At 39.3% G+C, this 16,059-nt stretch overlaps 1 pseudogene; it reads right to left on the bottom strand.

The window, feature by feature from the left end:
* Positions 1-12,433: 12,433 nt before the first annotated feature.
* LOC128571886 (transcription initiation factor TFIID subunit 13-like) lies at positions 12,434-13,082 on the bottom strand (annotated as a pseudogene).
* Positions 13,083-16,059: the final 2,977 nt, after the last annotated feature.

The following is a 16,059-nucleotide window of genomic DNA, read 5'->3' as shown; positions in this document are numbered from 1 at the left end:
TTCTCATGCTGCTATTCTGTGAGTCTGGTTTCAGGCTTCATCTGCCAGTGAATAGAAGGTAGGGATGCAAGGATAGGTCCTGCCCTGGTGTGGCTCATTTTACATGAAGCTGGGATTTGCTACATAGCTACAGAGACTTGGAGACTCCTGCTTAGCAGCACTTTGTAAGACAAAAATTATGAACTAAATACAGTTGTCCAGTCTCTGTACTGCACAAAGGCCCATGCCCAATGTGTGAGTAGGGACTAAAATCCAACCAGCGTTCTGCATCCAAGTCACACGCCTGGGAACACGTCTGCATCTGTACAGAGAGATTTCTGTTTATAATTTGTACACAGTTACAGATGGACTTGTGGTGTCCCTAAGGACAGACACTCAGCCCTGAGCCCCTCTAGGGCAGGCACTGTCTCTTCTTGTTCTGCCCCTGGAGCCCAACATAGTCTTGGTGTTGGGCTCACAGCAGGTAATGAAGACTTAGTGAGTAGATGATGGGCTGTATGTCCCTTGGGTGTTGCTGTTGTTCCCTTCTGCCAGACATCGTCAGGCTTTTACATTCTAGGCATTCTAGGAGGTGTATAATGGGATCTCACGTGTTTTCGAGTTTCATTTCTCTGCAAACTACAATATGCATACTGGCCACTCCTTTGTTTTCTTCTTTGAATTATCTGTTCAAGTCTTTAGTCCATCTTAAAAGTATTGGATGATTGGGTGGCGCCTGTGGCTCAGAGGAGTAGGGCACTGGCCCCATATAGCAGAGGTGGTGGGTTCAAACCTGGCCCCGGCCAAAAACTGCAACAACAACAACAACAACAACAACAAAAAATTGGATTATTATTATTATTTATCATTATTGTTATTGGTATTGAGCTATGGGCGTTTTTTATATATTCTGGATATCGGCCTTTTGTGAGATATATGTCTTGTGAATATTTTCACCCAGATTGTGGCTTTTCAATCCCTTTCCTTAACAGAAAGAAATCTTTTGATGAGAAGAATTTTTTTTTTGAGATAGGGTCTTGTTTTGTTGTCCAGGCTGATCCTCTCCCCTCGGCCTCATGAGTCACTGGGACTGCAGGCTTGGGCCACTGTATCCAGCCCCCTTTGTGATGTTTGCTTTAGCATCCCTTTATTTTTCTTCTTTGTCTTCTTCCTCTCGTTCTCCTTCTTTTTGTTATTGCTTTGTGGGACCTAAGAAATCTTTGCCTACTGTTAGGTTGCAAAGATTTATTGCCGATTATTTCCTCCTGAAAACTTTAAATGGTTCTCTTCTATTTGCAGGAGATACCTTCCTAGACCTCCAGTGGATGCCTGAAATCATGGGTGGTCCTGAACTGTACATATACTATGTTTTTTCCTCTATACACATACATACAATAAAGTTTAATTTATAAATTAGGTTCAGTAAGAGATTAGCAAAAATAACTAATAATAAATAGAACAATCATAACAATTGCTGTAGTAAAAGTAAAATAAGGGTTACTTGGAGACAAGCACTGTAGTTCTGATCACAGAGATAGGTAGTAAGTGACCTAAGTGACTAATGGGCAGCCAGTGTCTGGACAAAGGGATGGCTCACATCCAAGTGGGTCAGGATGGGATAGTGCGAGAGTTCAAGATGCTGCTCAGAACAGCATGTGATTTAAAACTGAGGAGTTGTTTATTTCTGGAATTTTCCATTTAATATTTTTGGAAGGTGATCAACCATGAGTCACTGAAACCTCAGAAAGCAAAACTACACATAAAGGGGAGACTTACTGTAGTTTTAGCAATGTACATGACATTCATCCATCTTGATTTGTTTTTTTTGTATGATTTGAGATTAGGAATGAAGATTCACTTTCCCCCCCATATGGATATCTGTTCTTCCAGCACCATTTGTTGAGAAGAGTTTACTTTTCTCATTGGATTGCTGTGGTGATGCCAGGCACAGTGGCTCATGCCTATATTCCTAGCAGTCTAGGAGGCCGAGGCAGGTGGAATGCTTGAGCTCAGGAGTTCCAGAACAGCCTGAGCAAAAGGGAGACCCTGTCTCTACTAAAAATAGAAAAACTGAGGCAAGAGGATCGCTTGAGCCCAAGTTTGAGGTTGCTGTGAGCTATGACTCAACAGCACTCTACCTAGGGCGACAACTTGAGACTGGGACTCTACTCTGGGTGACAGCTTGAGACTCGCTCAAAAAAAAAAAAAAAGGCATATGGTAAGTGTGAAACAATTTCTAGGCTCTCTTTTTTGTTTCATTAATGTAGTTTTATAATCCTTTGCCAGTCCTGCACTAGCTGACTACAAGAGCCTTGACAACATATCATTGGGGTTAGCTCTGCTACCTTGTACTTCTTTGTTAACATTATTTTAGAGATTACAGGTCCTTTGAATTTCCATATAAACTTCAGAATCAGTTTTGTCTATTACTCTGAACATCTGCTGGGATCATGATTAGGTTTCTTTGAATCTATAGGTTAATTTGATGTATGTAAATTATGTATGAACATTATGAACATGAAATACCTCCCCATCTATATACGTCTTCTAAATTTACAGTTTCCCATATAGAGTTTGTAAATGCTGTTGCTAACTACTAAGTATTTCATGTTTTAGATATTACTATAAATAGAATTTTAAAAATATTTTCATTTACCTTCTTTTTTGCTGGTGGTAAATAGAAATGTAATTGATGTTCATATATTGACCTTGTGTCCTGTGACCTTGCTAAGTTTATTAATTCTAGTAGTCTTTATGTAAGGTCCTCAGGATTCCTATTGCTTTTTCATTTTCAATTTTTATGTCTTTTTTTTTCTTCTTTTATTTTATTGGATAGAACCTCCAGTACAATGTTGAACAGAAATAGCATGTGAGCATTTTTGGCTTGTTCTTGGTAATACAGGAGGGAAACTATTTAATATTTCACCATTTTCATGAATGGCAGTTGGACTTTGTGAAATGATGTTTCTGTTCATGAAATGTTCACACATTTGCATTCTCTTTCATTTTATTAATATGGTGGGTTACATTGGTGATTATAATGTGTTAAATCAACATTGTATTCTTGTGATAAATCCACTTGTTCATGATATCTATGGTATAGTATCTTTTGTATATATTTTTGTATTTGATTTGCTAGCAGTTTGTTGAGGATTTTTGCATGTAGGTTAATGAGGGATAGGCTTCTGTAGTTTTCTCTTATTGTAATGTCTTTGTTAGTTTTTTTGGTATCAAAGTGATGCAGGCTTCCAAAAGTAACTTAGGCAATGTTCTCATCTTTTATGCTTTTAGAAAGAGTTTGTCTAGGGTGGGGCCTGTGGCTCAGTGAGTAAGGTGCCGGCCCAATATACTGAGAGTGGCAGGTTCGAACCCGGCCCTGGCCAAACTGCAACAGAAAAATAGCTGGGTGTTGTGGTGGGCGCCTGCAGTCCCAGCTACTCGGGAGTCTGAGACAAGAGAATCACCTAAGCCCAGGAACTGGAGGTTGCTGTGAGCCGTGATGCCATGGCACTGTACTGAGGGAGACAAAGTGAGACGCTGTCTCTAAAAAAAAAAGAAAGAGTTTGTCTAATTTTGATATTATTTCTTTTTGAAATGTGTTATAGAATTAACTAAAGAAACCATCTGGGTCTGGAATTCTCTTTGTGGGAACATTTTTGATAATATATTCAGTTTCTTTAAAAAGTATAGGTCTAGTAACAAATTTGTCAATTTGTGTCAGTTTATTTTTTAAGGGATTATTCCATTTCATCTAAGTAGTCAAATTTATTGGCATAAAGTTATTCATAATATTGTTTTTTTCTTTTTTTGTTTAACATTTCATACTTGATTCCTTAATAGGTTAAGAAAGGAAAATTTTCTCAAATACTGTTTTATAGGTAACATTTATTAAGTGGCACACAAGAAGTTCAGTTTCACGAAGAGTAACATTCAGTGATGTATGTAAAGGCAATTTTAATCCTTATTTTAAGCTAAATGCAATAGTAATTTGGTAAGTTACATAAATACAAAACCCATATACCCTGAACTACAAAAGTAGTTTCCGTGGGACTTTAACTCAAATCCATCCTTCTAAATCCTAATTCTTGCCTGGTAAAATTTTGCCCAATAGTTTTCTTTTCACATGGCCCTTTTCTGAGCCAATTAAACATATTTTTGTTTCATTTTGATTTACATTGAATGCAACATAAAAATATATTGAGGTAAAAATAAACTTTGTGTAAGAAAACTACAATTTAAAAAAGATTTTTTTTTTCATTATTAAATCATAGCTGTGTACATTAATGCGATCATGGGGCACCATACACTGGTTTTATAGACCGTTTGACACATTTTCATCACACTGGTTAAAATACTCTTCCTGGCATTTTCTTTGTTATTGTGTTAAGGCATTTATATTCTACATTTACTAAGTTTCACGTGTACCCTTGTAAAATGCACCGCAGTTGTAATCCCATGAATCACCCTTCCTCCGCCCATCCTTGTAATCCCACGAATCACCCTCCCTCCACCCATCCTCTCCGCTCCCTCCTCTCCCTCTCTCCCTTCCCCCTATTCTTAGGTTATAACTGGGTTATAGCTTTCATGTGAAGCCATAAATTAGTTTCCTAGTAGGGCTGAGTACATTGGATACTTTTTCTTCCATTCTTGAGATACTTTACTAAGAAGAGTATGTTCCAGCTTCATCCATGTAAACATGAAAGAGGCAAAGTCTCCATCTTTATTTAAGGCTGTATAATATTCCATGGTGTACATATACCATAATTTATTAATCCATTTCTGGATCGATGGGCACTGGGCTTTTCCCATGATTTAGCAATTATGAGTTGGGCTGCAATAAACATTCTGGTACAAATATCTTTGTTATGATGTGGGTATATACCTAGTACAGAAATTATAGGATTGAATGGCAGATCTATTTTTAGAACTCTAAGTGTTCTCCAAACATCTTTCCAAAAGGAATGTATTAATTTGCATTCCCACCAGCAGTGTAGAAGTGTTCCCTTTTCTCCACATCTACGCCAACATCTCTGGTCTTGGGATTTTGAGATATAGGCTAATCTTACTGGAGTTAGATGATATCTCAAAGTAGTTTTGATTTGCATTTCTCTGATGATTAAAGATGATGAGCATTTTTTCATATGTCTGTAGGCCATGTGCCTGTCTTCTTCAGAAAAGTTTCTCTTCAAGTCCGTTGCCCAGCCTGCGATGGGATCTCTTGTTCTTTTCTTGCTTATACATTTGAGTTCTCTGTGGATTCTGGTTATTAAACCTTTGTCAGAGACATAACCTGCAAATATCTTCTCCCATTCTGAGGGCTGTTTGCTTGCTTTACTTACTGTGTTCTTGGCTGTGCAGAAGCTTTTTAGTTTGATCAGGTCCCAGTAGTGTATTTTTGAAGCTGCTTCAATTGCCCGGGGGGTCCCCCTCATAAAATACTCGCCCAGGCTGATTTCTTCATGGGTTTTCCCTGCACTCTCTTCTAGTATTTTTATAGTTTCGTGTCTTAAGTTTAAAACTTTAATCCAGTGAGAGTCTATCTTAGTTAATGGTGAAAGGTGTGGGTCCAGTTTCAGTCTTCTACAGGTTGCCAGCCAGTTCAGCCAGCACCATTTGTTAAATAGGGAATCTTTTCCCCACTGAATGTTTTTAATTGGCTTGTCGAAGATCAAATAACGGTAAGTAGCTGGATTCATCTCTTGGTTCTCTATTCTGTTCCAGACATCTACTTCTCTGTTTTTGTGCCAGTACCATGCTATTTTGATCACTATCGATTTATAGTGTAGTCTGAGTTCAGATAGCGTGCTTCCTCCTGCTTTGTTTTTATTTCTGAGTAATGTATTGGCTATTCAAGGTTTTTTCTGATTCCATATAAAATGAAGTATTATTTTTTCAAGATCTTTAAAGTATGACAGTGGAGCTTTAATAGGGATTGCATTAAAATTGTATATTGCTTTGGGTAGTATGGACATTTTAACAATGTTGATTCTTCACAGCCATGAGCATGGTATGTTTTTCCATTTGTTAACATTTTCAGCTATTTCTTTTCTTAGAGTTTCATAGTTCTCTTTATAGAGATCTTTCACGTCCTTTGTTAGATAAATTCCCAGATATTTTATCTTCTTTGGCACTACTGTGAATGGAATAGAGTCGTTAACTTTTTTCAGCTAGGCTATTGTTTGTATATATAAAGGCTACCGATTTATGAATGTTGATTTGTAACCTGAGATGCTGCTGTATTCCTTGATCACTTCTAAGAGTTTTGTAGTAGAATCCCTGGTGTTTCCCAGGTATACAATCATATCATCTGCGAAGAGCGAAAGTTTGATATCTTCTGACCCTATATGGATACCCTTGATCACTTTTTCTTCCCTAATTGCAATGGCTAAAACTTCCATTACAAGGTTAAAGAGCAGTGGAGACAATGAGCAGCCTTGTCTGGTTCCTGACCTGAGTGGGAATGATTTCAATTTAACTCCATTCAATACGATATTGGCTGTGGGTTTGTTGTAGATGGCCTCTATCAGTTTAAGAAATGTCCCTTCTGGGCAGCGCTTGTGGCTCAGTCAGTAAGGCGCCGGTCCCATATACCAAGGGTGGCGGGTTGAAACCCGGCCCCGGCCAAACTGCAACCAAAAAATAAAAAAATAGCTGGGCGTTGTGGCAGGCACCTGTAGTCCCAGCTACTCAGGAGGCTGAGGCAAGAGAATCGCTTACCCAGGAATTGGACGTTGCTGTGAGCTGTGTGAGGCCACAGCACTCTACCGAGGGCAATAAAGTGAGACTCTGTCTCTACATAAAAAAAAAAAAAAAATGTCCCTTCTGTCGCAATTTTCTTAAGTGTTCTGATCATGAAGGGATGCTGGATATTATCAAAAGTTTTTTCTGCATCAATTGAGAGAATCATATGGTCTTTGTTTTTTAATTTGTTTATGTGCTGAATTATACTTATAGATTTATGTATATTGAACCATCCTTGAAACCCTGGGATAAAACCGACTTGGTCATGATGTATAATTTGTTTGATGTGTTGCTGGATTCTGTTTGTTAGGATCTTGTTGAATATTTTTGCATCTATATTCATTAGTGATATTGGTCTATAATTTTCTTTTCTTGTTGAGTGTTTTCCTGGTTTGGGGATCAGGGTGATGTTTGCTTCATAGAACGTGTTGGGTAGTCTTCCTTCTTTTTCTACATTTTGGAACAGATTGAGTAATATAGGTACTTGTTCCTCTTAAAGGTTTGGTAGAATTCTGACGTGAAGCCATCTGGTCCCAGGCTTTTCTTTTTAGGGATATTTTGTATGGTTGATACTATTTCAGAACTTGATATGGGCTTGTTCAACATTTCCACTTGATTCTGGCTAAGTCCTGGAAGGTGATGTGCTTCCAAGTATCGGTCAATTTCCTTCAGATTTTCATATTTCTAGGAATAAAGTTTCTGGTAATTTTCATTAAGGATTTTTTGAATTTCTGAGGAGTCTGTTGTTATTTCATCTTTGTCGTTTCTGATCGATGAGATTAGAGATTCTACTCTTTTTTTCCTGGTAAGGTTAGCCAAAGGTTTATCTATTTATTGACCTTTTCAAAAAACCAACTTTTTGATTTATTGATCTGTGGTATAATTCTTTTGTTTTCAATTTCATTTAATTCTGCTCTAATTTTGGTTATTTCTTTTCTTCTACTGGATTTGGTGTTGGAATGTTCTTCCTTTTCCAGTTGCTTGAGATGTCCCATTAAGTTGTTAACTTCCTCTCTTTCTGTTCTCTTAAGGAAGGTTTGCAGTGCTATAAATTTCCCTCTTAGTACTGCCTTTGCAGTACCCAGAGGTTCTGATACTTCGTTGTCTTCATTGTTGTTTTGTTCCAAAAATTTGGCAATTTCCTTCTTAATCTCATCTCTGACCCAGCTATCATTCAGCATAAGGTTATTTAACTTCCATGTTTTTGTATGAGTATGCAAATTCCTGTTGTTACTGAGTTCCACTTTTATTCCATGGTGGTCCAAGAAGATGCAAGGAATAATTTCTATTCCTTTAAATTTACTGAGGTTAGACTTGTGACCTAAGATGTGATCGATTTTGAAGTATGTTCCGTGGGCTGATGAGAAGTATGTGTATTGAGTTTTGTTGGGATGAAATGTTCTCTAGATGTCTGCTAAATCCAAATGTTGGTTAGGTTTAAATCTAAGATTTCTTTGCTCAGCTTCTTATTGGAGGATCGATCCAATGCTGCCAAAGGAGTGTTGAAATCTCCAACTATTATGGAGCTGGAGGAAATCAAGTTACTCATGTCTGTTAGAGTTTCTCTTATAAATTGAGGTGCATTCTGGTTGGGTGCATAAATAGTAATAATTGAAATCTCATCATATTGAGTATTACCCTTAACAAATTTGAAGTGACCATTCTTATCCTTCCTTACTTTTGTTGGTTTGAAGCCTATTGTGGCTGCAAATAGAATTGCAATACCTGCTTTTTTCTGATTACCATTTGCCTGAAATATGGACAACCATCCTTTCACCCTGAATGTATATTTATCTTTTAAGGTAAGATGTGACTCTTGTATGCAGCAAATATCTGGCCTGAGGTTTTGTATCCAGTTAGCTAACCTGTGCCTCTTTGAGGACAGTTTAAGCCATTCACATTAATGGCGAATATTGATAAGTCTGGTAAAATCTTGGATATTGAGTTTTTTGAAAGTCCAGTGGACATTTTTAATCCTTTCACCACTGTGGAATTTGGAGTTTGATGAAAAGTTTCTGAGTGAGTTTACTTTTGTGGTAGAGGATTGGGCTGGTCATTATGGAGGATAGGTCTGATAATATCCTGAAGAGCTGGTTTGGTTATGGCAAATTCAACATATGAATGTCATTAAAGTATTTAATTTCTCCATCATAAATGAAACTCAGTTTAGTTGGATACAGGATCCGAGGTTGAAAGTTATTTTGCTTTAGTAGATTAAAAATCGATGACCACCCTCTTCTGGCTTGAAAAGTTTTAGCAGAGAGATCTGCAGTCATTCTAACATTCTTTCCTTTGTAAGTTATGGATTTCTTATGTCTGGCTGCTTTGAGAATTTTCTCCTTCATATTAACTTTAGTGAAGTTAATTATGATATGTCTGGGGGATGTCTAATTGGGATTGAGTTGTGCTGGGATTCTGAAATTGTCTGCTGTCTGAATTTCAGAATCTCTTGGCATGTCTGGAAAATTCTCTTTCATAATTTCAAGGAGAAGGGCCTCTGTGCCTTGCGAGGCCACTTCATCACTTTCAGGGATTTCAATGAGACGAATATTAGCCTTCTTCAAATTATCCCAGAGCTCTCTGAGAGAATGATCCGTTTTTGCTCTCCATTTCTCTTCCTCTTTGAGAGTTTGGGAACGTTCAGAGGCTTTGTCTTCAATGTCAGAAATCCTTTCTTCTGCTTGCTCCACTCTGTTTCTGAGTGATTTTACTGTATTTTTCAGATTTTTGAGGGCTGCAAATTCTTGCTTCAGTGTGTCTAAGTCTTTGGTGGTTTTGTCTTTAAATTCATTAAATTCTTGAGACAACTTTTGAATTTCTCCTCAAATTTCTAATTCTGAGTTTTGAATTGCTCCTCAAATTTTGAATTCCAAATTTTCCTCCATTTTATTAATCTTGTTTGCAATCCAAATTCTGAATTCAATTTCTGACATCTCGGCCAGCTGTTTATGAATGGGATCTTCAGTTACATCTGCCATATCTTTCCTTGGGGGGGTTGATCTATTCTCGTTATTCATGTTACCAGAATTTTTCTGCTGATTCTGCCCCATGATTGTTTTACACCATTTGATTTTCCCTGGACCTTTGTCGAGGATCCATACAATGTTATGGCCTGAGAAACTGGGGACCTGTTTGGTGTGGTGGGGCTGAGTGGTTCTGTCTTGTTTTCAGCTGGTGTCTGTTAGACCCTAGTGAAACAGTTACTCTGGGTTGAAGTCTGAGCTATGGAGAAATACCAGCAATTAAGTCACCCCCCCCACAGGTAACAACTGGAAAAGGAAAATCAAACCTTCCTACAACCACACACCCAGGGCACCACTTGAATAGTCCTCAGACAATTAGCTCAGTTCAAAAGGTCCAAATCAATTGTCTCAGTCAGCACCTGTCTCAGGTGGGAGAGTTTAAAAGGTCTCTGGCAACTGGATTGTAGGGGTCTGGTGACAACTCAGATATGGCTTGCTCCTGTGCTCCATGGAGTCAGGACAACCCACCCAGAAAATAGATTAGTCTGGGAAGGTTGATGCCTCCTTCCCCACCTTGCACCTCCGTCACACCCAGTCACTGATAGCCCCGCAGAGCTATGACCCAGTTGCCTCTAGTGAACAGATACTCCTGGGGTTTGTACCTGCCTGAATCTATCTGCTCAGCCAGGCCACTGCATTCTGCCTCTATCCAGCAGGGAGAGGTGAGGCCTGACAACCTCGTGCGCTTGATGGTGCCTGGTGGGTGTTCACTCAGTTCCAGCCCCACCCCTGATTGATGTTACTGACAGAACAGAGCAGAACAACTTTGCAGGAATTTGTTTCTGTCCTTGCTAAATTCCTCTGCAGAAGAGAAGCTGTTTTGAGTTCCCAGAGCCTGTGCCTCAGGCCCTGTCTTTGCTCCCGCAGGTTTGTATTCGGTTAGCTGTCAGTTCTGGCCTCCTGCCTTCCTTTGTCTATAGGCTGATGATCCCCTGAGGGCAAGGTGTGTCAGTAAAGTGGTCCTCTGGTTCAGCCCCGCCCTGGGAATTTCCCAGCTCTGCGTGTCCATTTTCTAGTCCCCATGCTCCACCCAGGCCAGTACCACCTCAGGCAAACCCTTTACTCATGGGCCTGTATTTCCATCCCATATGTGTTCTGTGGTGGTTGCCACCTGAGAAGATGCCCTGCCCACTCTGGTTGCCCAGGGAGACAGGGGGTGTGGCTTCGGAATATCTAGAGTGAGCCCTATTGTTGCCAAAACGCCTGCTGCTCTGTGCCTTGGGGCACTGCTGCTCCAGTGTGGTTCCCTCTCAGCTGACCACCCTCTCCTCACTCCCATGCTGCAGAATCAGCACCGACCAGCTGCAGTCTAGGCCATGTCCACACCCCTCGAGAAATCACCCAAGAATCTGGACTCCTGGGGCACAGGCCTCCAGACCTCAGAGTGAGAGTGGAGGGGAGTGCTGGGAGCTCAGAATTGCAGGTAGAGAATACATACAGTTTTTACAGTTTTATGCCTGGCAGGAGAACCCCATGGCACCCTAGTAGGGGAGGTAGGTCCAGTTTTTAGAGGGTCTCTCCTGTGGAGTGTAGTGGGAGGATCTTTGAACTCTGCTCATTTGTTTGTAGGGCACTCTGAGCCATTCTCATGGGGGAGGGGACTCCGTCTGCTTGGTGATGAATTCTGTACCTTTTGTTTGTATCCTTGGGATTGCAGTTCGCCTCAGTGGGGTTGACGTGCATTCTTCAACCTTCTCTCTTGGTGCAGCTCTAATCCACCACCTTACTAGCTAAATTTCTGTCCTTTAACTCTCCTTCTGGATGTGAGTCTCTGTGGAAAGCTGGCTTCAGTCAGCCATCTTGTCTCCACCCTCAGAAAACTAAAATTAAAAGAGTGCTTTCCATAGATACACATGGTTTTCATCAAGTATACGTTTCTGCAATGAACAAGTACTTACAACTATGCAAATAAAACACTACTTTAAACGCTTATCTTGCCATTGACGCCATTCAATTTTTAAGCAATGCCATTCTTGCTGCTGAAAACATTTATTTTTAGATACTTTAATCCGATTTGGGAGAATGAGTTCTCCCAAAACTTAACAAATAATATGTTACAATCCCCAAGAGCTTTTAAATCTAAAAAGCCTTCCAACACAAAGGCATTCACATGAAACTTTGTTTCTCAAAAAAAAAAAATTATCTTTGTTATCTGAAGAAAAGAATATTAAAAGAAATTAGCTTTTAAAACAGATAAACATCTTTACCAAAAAACCTGTATTGTCCTATGTCATTCTGTAAAAGAAACATTAAAAAATTCACAACAATAATCTCTCAGACTACTCATATAAAAACTTCAGAATACATAAAGCTCATGTTTCAGCTATCACAGAATCAAAGATGCCATTTAGATTTCGCAGCTACAGTATAGCTTACAATGGCACAAATATACCTAACAGAAATACTATTAGTATTTCATCCTTTGTTAATAGAAAGAACTGTATGGTTTGAAAGGTACTTTAACTTATCTGTGGTCATTAAAACTCAGTAAGTAATTCAAGTATGGTAATATAAAGGCAGGCAATGAATCCAATATCACTCAAAAATCAAAGGCATGAAAACGAAGGCAGAAAACTCTGTTTTACTACCTTTCATTTACATAAGTAGATAGCAGGACCTTACTGTAGAAAATGTAACAATTATTACATATGGTTTCCCTGGAACAGTGGTTTCAGATACTACAAATGATGTCAAGAGCCATAGTTTGCTTCATCCAATGCTTTTCTAGCCTGTTTCAATTCTCCATTCATAGTAAGCAAGTCTTTAACCCTAGCAAATTTCCTGGGGCCCTTTCGAATCAAGAAGACTATTTCTTGGGCAGTGCCTGTGGCTCAATGGGTAGGGCACTGGCCCCATATAACAAAGGTGGTGGGTTCAAACCCAGCCCTGGCCAAACTGCAACAAAAAATAGACGGGCGTTGTGGCAGGCACCTGTAGTTCCAGCTACTTGGGAGGCTGAGGCAAGAGAATTGCCTAAGCCCAGGATTGGAGGTTACTGTGAGCTGTGCGATACCACCGCACTCTACTGAGGGCGATAAAGTGAGACTCTGTCTCTACAGAAAAAAAAAAAGAAGACTATATCTTGAACTTGTACTTGACCTTGTCTTCCAATTGACATTGCCTTGACCGTGACATTTGACATTTCAGTAGTGAACTCTATGACAAGTTCTTCAAGAATATCTGCTGACTCAGTATAAGAATTCTGCTCATCTCCAAAGCCATACATCATACACTTCAATTCATTAGAAAAAAATCTCTTTCACTCTGTCCACCTTCTGCACTTCCTCCAATTTCTTCATTTTCTTCCTCAAAAGCAGGGTCTTCCTCCTCAACTGCCATCCTACCAACCAGCCAGCCAGCCCACAGTGCCCCGCAGGCTCCCACCCAGTGGGTTTCACTACTTCAGCTGCAAAGTAGTGAACTCTATGACAAGGTCTTCAAGAATATCACTGACTCAGTATAAGGATTCTTTATTCAAAATCATAGATTTGTCCTTTTATACTAAATCCATCCAATGAATTTTTTATTTCAAATGTGATAATTTTGACCTTGGTTTTTAAGAAATGTTTTTATTTCTTTGCAGAGATTTCTTATCTATTCATTCGTTATGAGTTTATTTTCTTCTACACTCTTGAACTTACTTGCTGCTTTAAAATTTTTCATCTGCTCAGTCCAACTTGCTAGTTATGTTAGGATCAGTCTCCATGGACCTTTTTTTTTTACTCTTGCATATGGGATGCAAGCACTGTGACCATGAGTAACTGACCCCTGTTTATGTATGTGGTGTGTACAGATACACATTCATGTGTGTGTATGTCTAGTGAGTTTTATTGTATTGTAGAGATTGTGAAGAACATATTGTATAGCCTACCACTTCTGTTATGGTTCCTCTAACGAAATGTAAATTTCTGTTTTAGTAGACAATTAACTTGGCTGAATTCGAACTCCAAAATCAGTGTTAGCTGTGATGAGCAACAACTGACATTGTGACTAATTCTTTTAGGTTTAGGTAGGCTGCTTGGATACTTCCTCATGGATACATAGTTCAGGAGCACTGAGAAATTGACAGAGTTTACATTCTGGATTTGGAGCTTCTTCTCTGTGGTCCTCTGCTTTTAATGTTTTTTCTTCTCATTTTTTAGCTCAGTAGCAATAGCCCTGAGCTTCATTCTTTGATTTCCTGAGCCAGTAAGACTATAGGTTTCTATGTGATTTCTAGTTGTCCTGGGAGGTCCCAACAGGGACCTAGGTACCCTCTTTTTTTTTTTTTTTCTTTTGATACAGAGTCTCACTTCATTGTCTTTGGTAGAGTGCTATGGCATAATAGCTCACAGCAATCTCAAACTCTTGGGCTCAAGCGATTCTCTTGCCTCAGCCTCCTAAGTAGCTGGGCCTATAGGCACCCACCACAATACCTGGCTATTTTTTAGAGACGGGGGAGAGGCCCGGGGGTCTCACTCTTGCTCAGGCTGGTCTCGAGCTCATGAACTCAGGCAATCCATCCTCCTCGGCCTCCCAGAGTGCTGGGATTACAGGCATGAGCCAACATGCCTGGCCTTTAGGTACCTTCTTGTAGGAAGCTATCACATGGATCAATTCCTTCAAGGGTGGTCCCCACTAAGTTTCTGCTTGTTCTTGGCCCCTTTAGATTGTTATTTTTTAGACAGTTTTTTTTTCCTCCACACATTCTAAGATTTTCAGAAGTTTTAAAAAAGATTTTGCCAGGCCAGGTGCAGTGGCTCGTGCCTGTAATCCTAGCACTCTGGGAGGCCAAGGTAGGTAGATTGCTTGTGACCAGCCTGAGCAAAAGCAAGACCCTGTCTCTACTAAAAATAGAAAATTAGCTGAGCATTGTGGTGGGAACCTATAGTCCCAGCTAGTCAGGAGGCTGAGGCCAGAGGATTGTTTAAGCCCGAGAGTTGAGGTTGCTGTGAACTGTGATGCCAGGGCATTCCATCCAGGGTGACAGAGTGAGACTCTGTCTGAAAAAAACAAACAGATTTTGTACAGAATTTATATATGGTGTTTTTTGACATGCATATATTTTTACCTTTTGTCAATTTTTTTATTGCTTCTAAATTTTGTATTATAGAAAGCATTTCTTCACACTCAGGGTAAACAGAAATTCAGCTATGTTTTCTTCTAGTGTGTGTATGGTTTTATTAAATTTTTTGACATTTTTTGAATATATTCAGAGTTTGTTTATGTATAAAGTATGAGTATGAATCTAATTTATCTTTTTACAAATGATTAATCTGTTGCCAGCAACATTTATTAAAAAGTCCATCTTTGTTCTGATGATACTAGATGCAACCTTTGTTATATTCTAAATTTTCGTATTTACTAGAGTGTGTTTTGAACTTAATATTCTCTTCCACTTGTTTTTCTTTTTTTTTTATTAAATCATAACTGTATACATTGATATGATCATGGGGCATCATACACTCGCTTCATAGACCATTTGACACATTTTTATCACAATGGTTAACATAGCCTTTCCGGCGTTATCTCAGTTACTGTGCCAAAACATTTACATTCTACATTTACCAAGTTTCACAAATACCCCTGTAAAATGCACCACAGGTGTGATCCCACCGATCCCCCTCCCTCTACCCACCCCCCCCTTTCCCACTTCCCCCTATTGTTAGGTTGTAACTGGGTTATAGCTTTCATGTGAGAGCCCCAAATTAGTTTCATAGTAGGGCTGAGTACATTGGGTACTTTTTCTTCCATTCTTGAGATACTTTACTAAGAAGAATATGTTCCAGCTCCATCCATGTAAACATGAAAGAGGTAAAGTCTCCATCTTTCTTTAAGGCTGCATAGTATTCCATGGTGTACATATACCACAATTTGTTAATCCATTCGTGGATCGATGGGCACTTGGGCTTTTTCCATGACTTAGCAATTATGAATTGGGCTGCAATAAACATTCTGGTACAAATATCTTTGTTATGTTGTGATTTTTGGTCTTCTGGTATATGCCCAGCAGAGGGATTACAGGATTGAATGGCAGATCTATTTTTAGATCTCTGAGTGTTCTCCATATATCTTTCCAAAATTTGCATTCCCACCAGCAGTGCAGAAGTGTTCCCTTTTCTCCGCATCCATGCCAACATCTCTGGTCTTGAGATTTTGTGATATAGGCTAGTCTCAGTGGAGTTAGATGATATCTCAAAGTAGTTTTGATTTGCATTTCTCTGATGATTAAAGATGATGAGCATTTTTTCATATGTCTGAAGGCCGTGCACCTGTCTTCTTCAGAGAAGTTTCTCTTCAAATCCCTTGCCCAGCCTGTGATGGGATCCCTTGTTTT

The sequence above is a fragment of the Nycticebus coucang genome, chromosome 19 (genome assembly GCF_027406575.1).
Source record: "Nycticebus coucang isolate mNycCou1 chromosome 19, mNycCou1.pri, whole genome shotgun sequence".
Lineage (NCBI taxonomy): Eukaryota > Metazoa > Chordata > Mammalia > Primates > Lorisidae > Nycticebus > Nycticebus coucang.
Note: the sequence above shows the minus strand (reverse complement) of the source record. Positions and strands in the feature narration are given on the sequence as shown.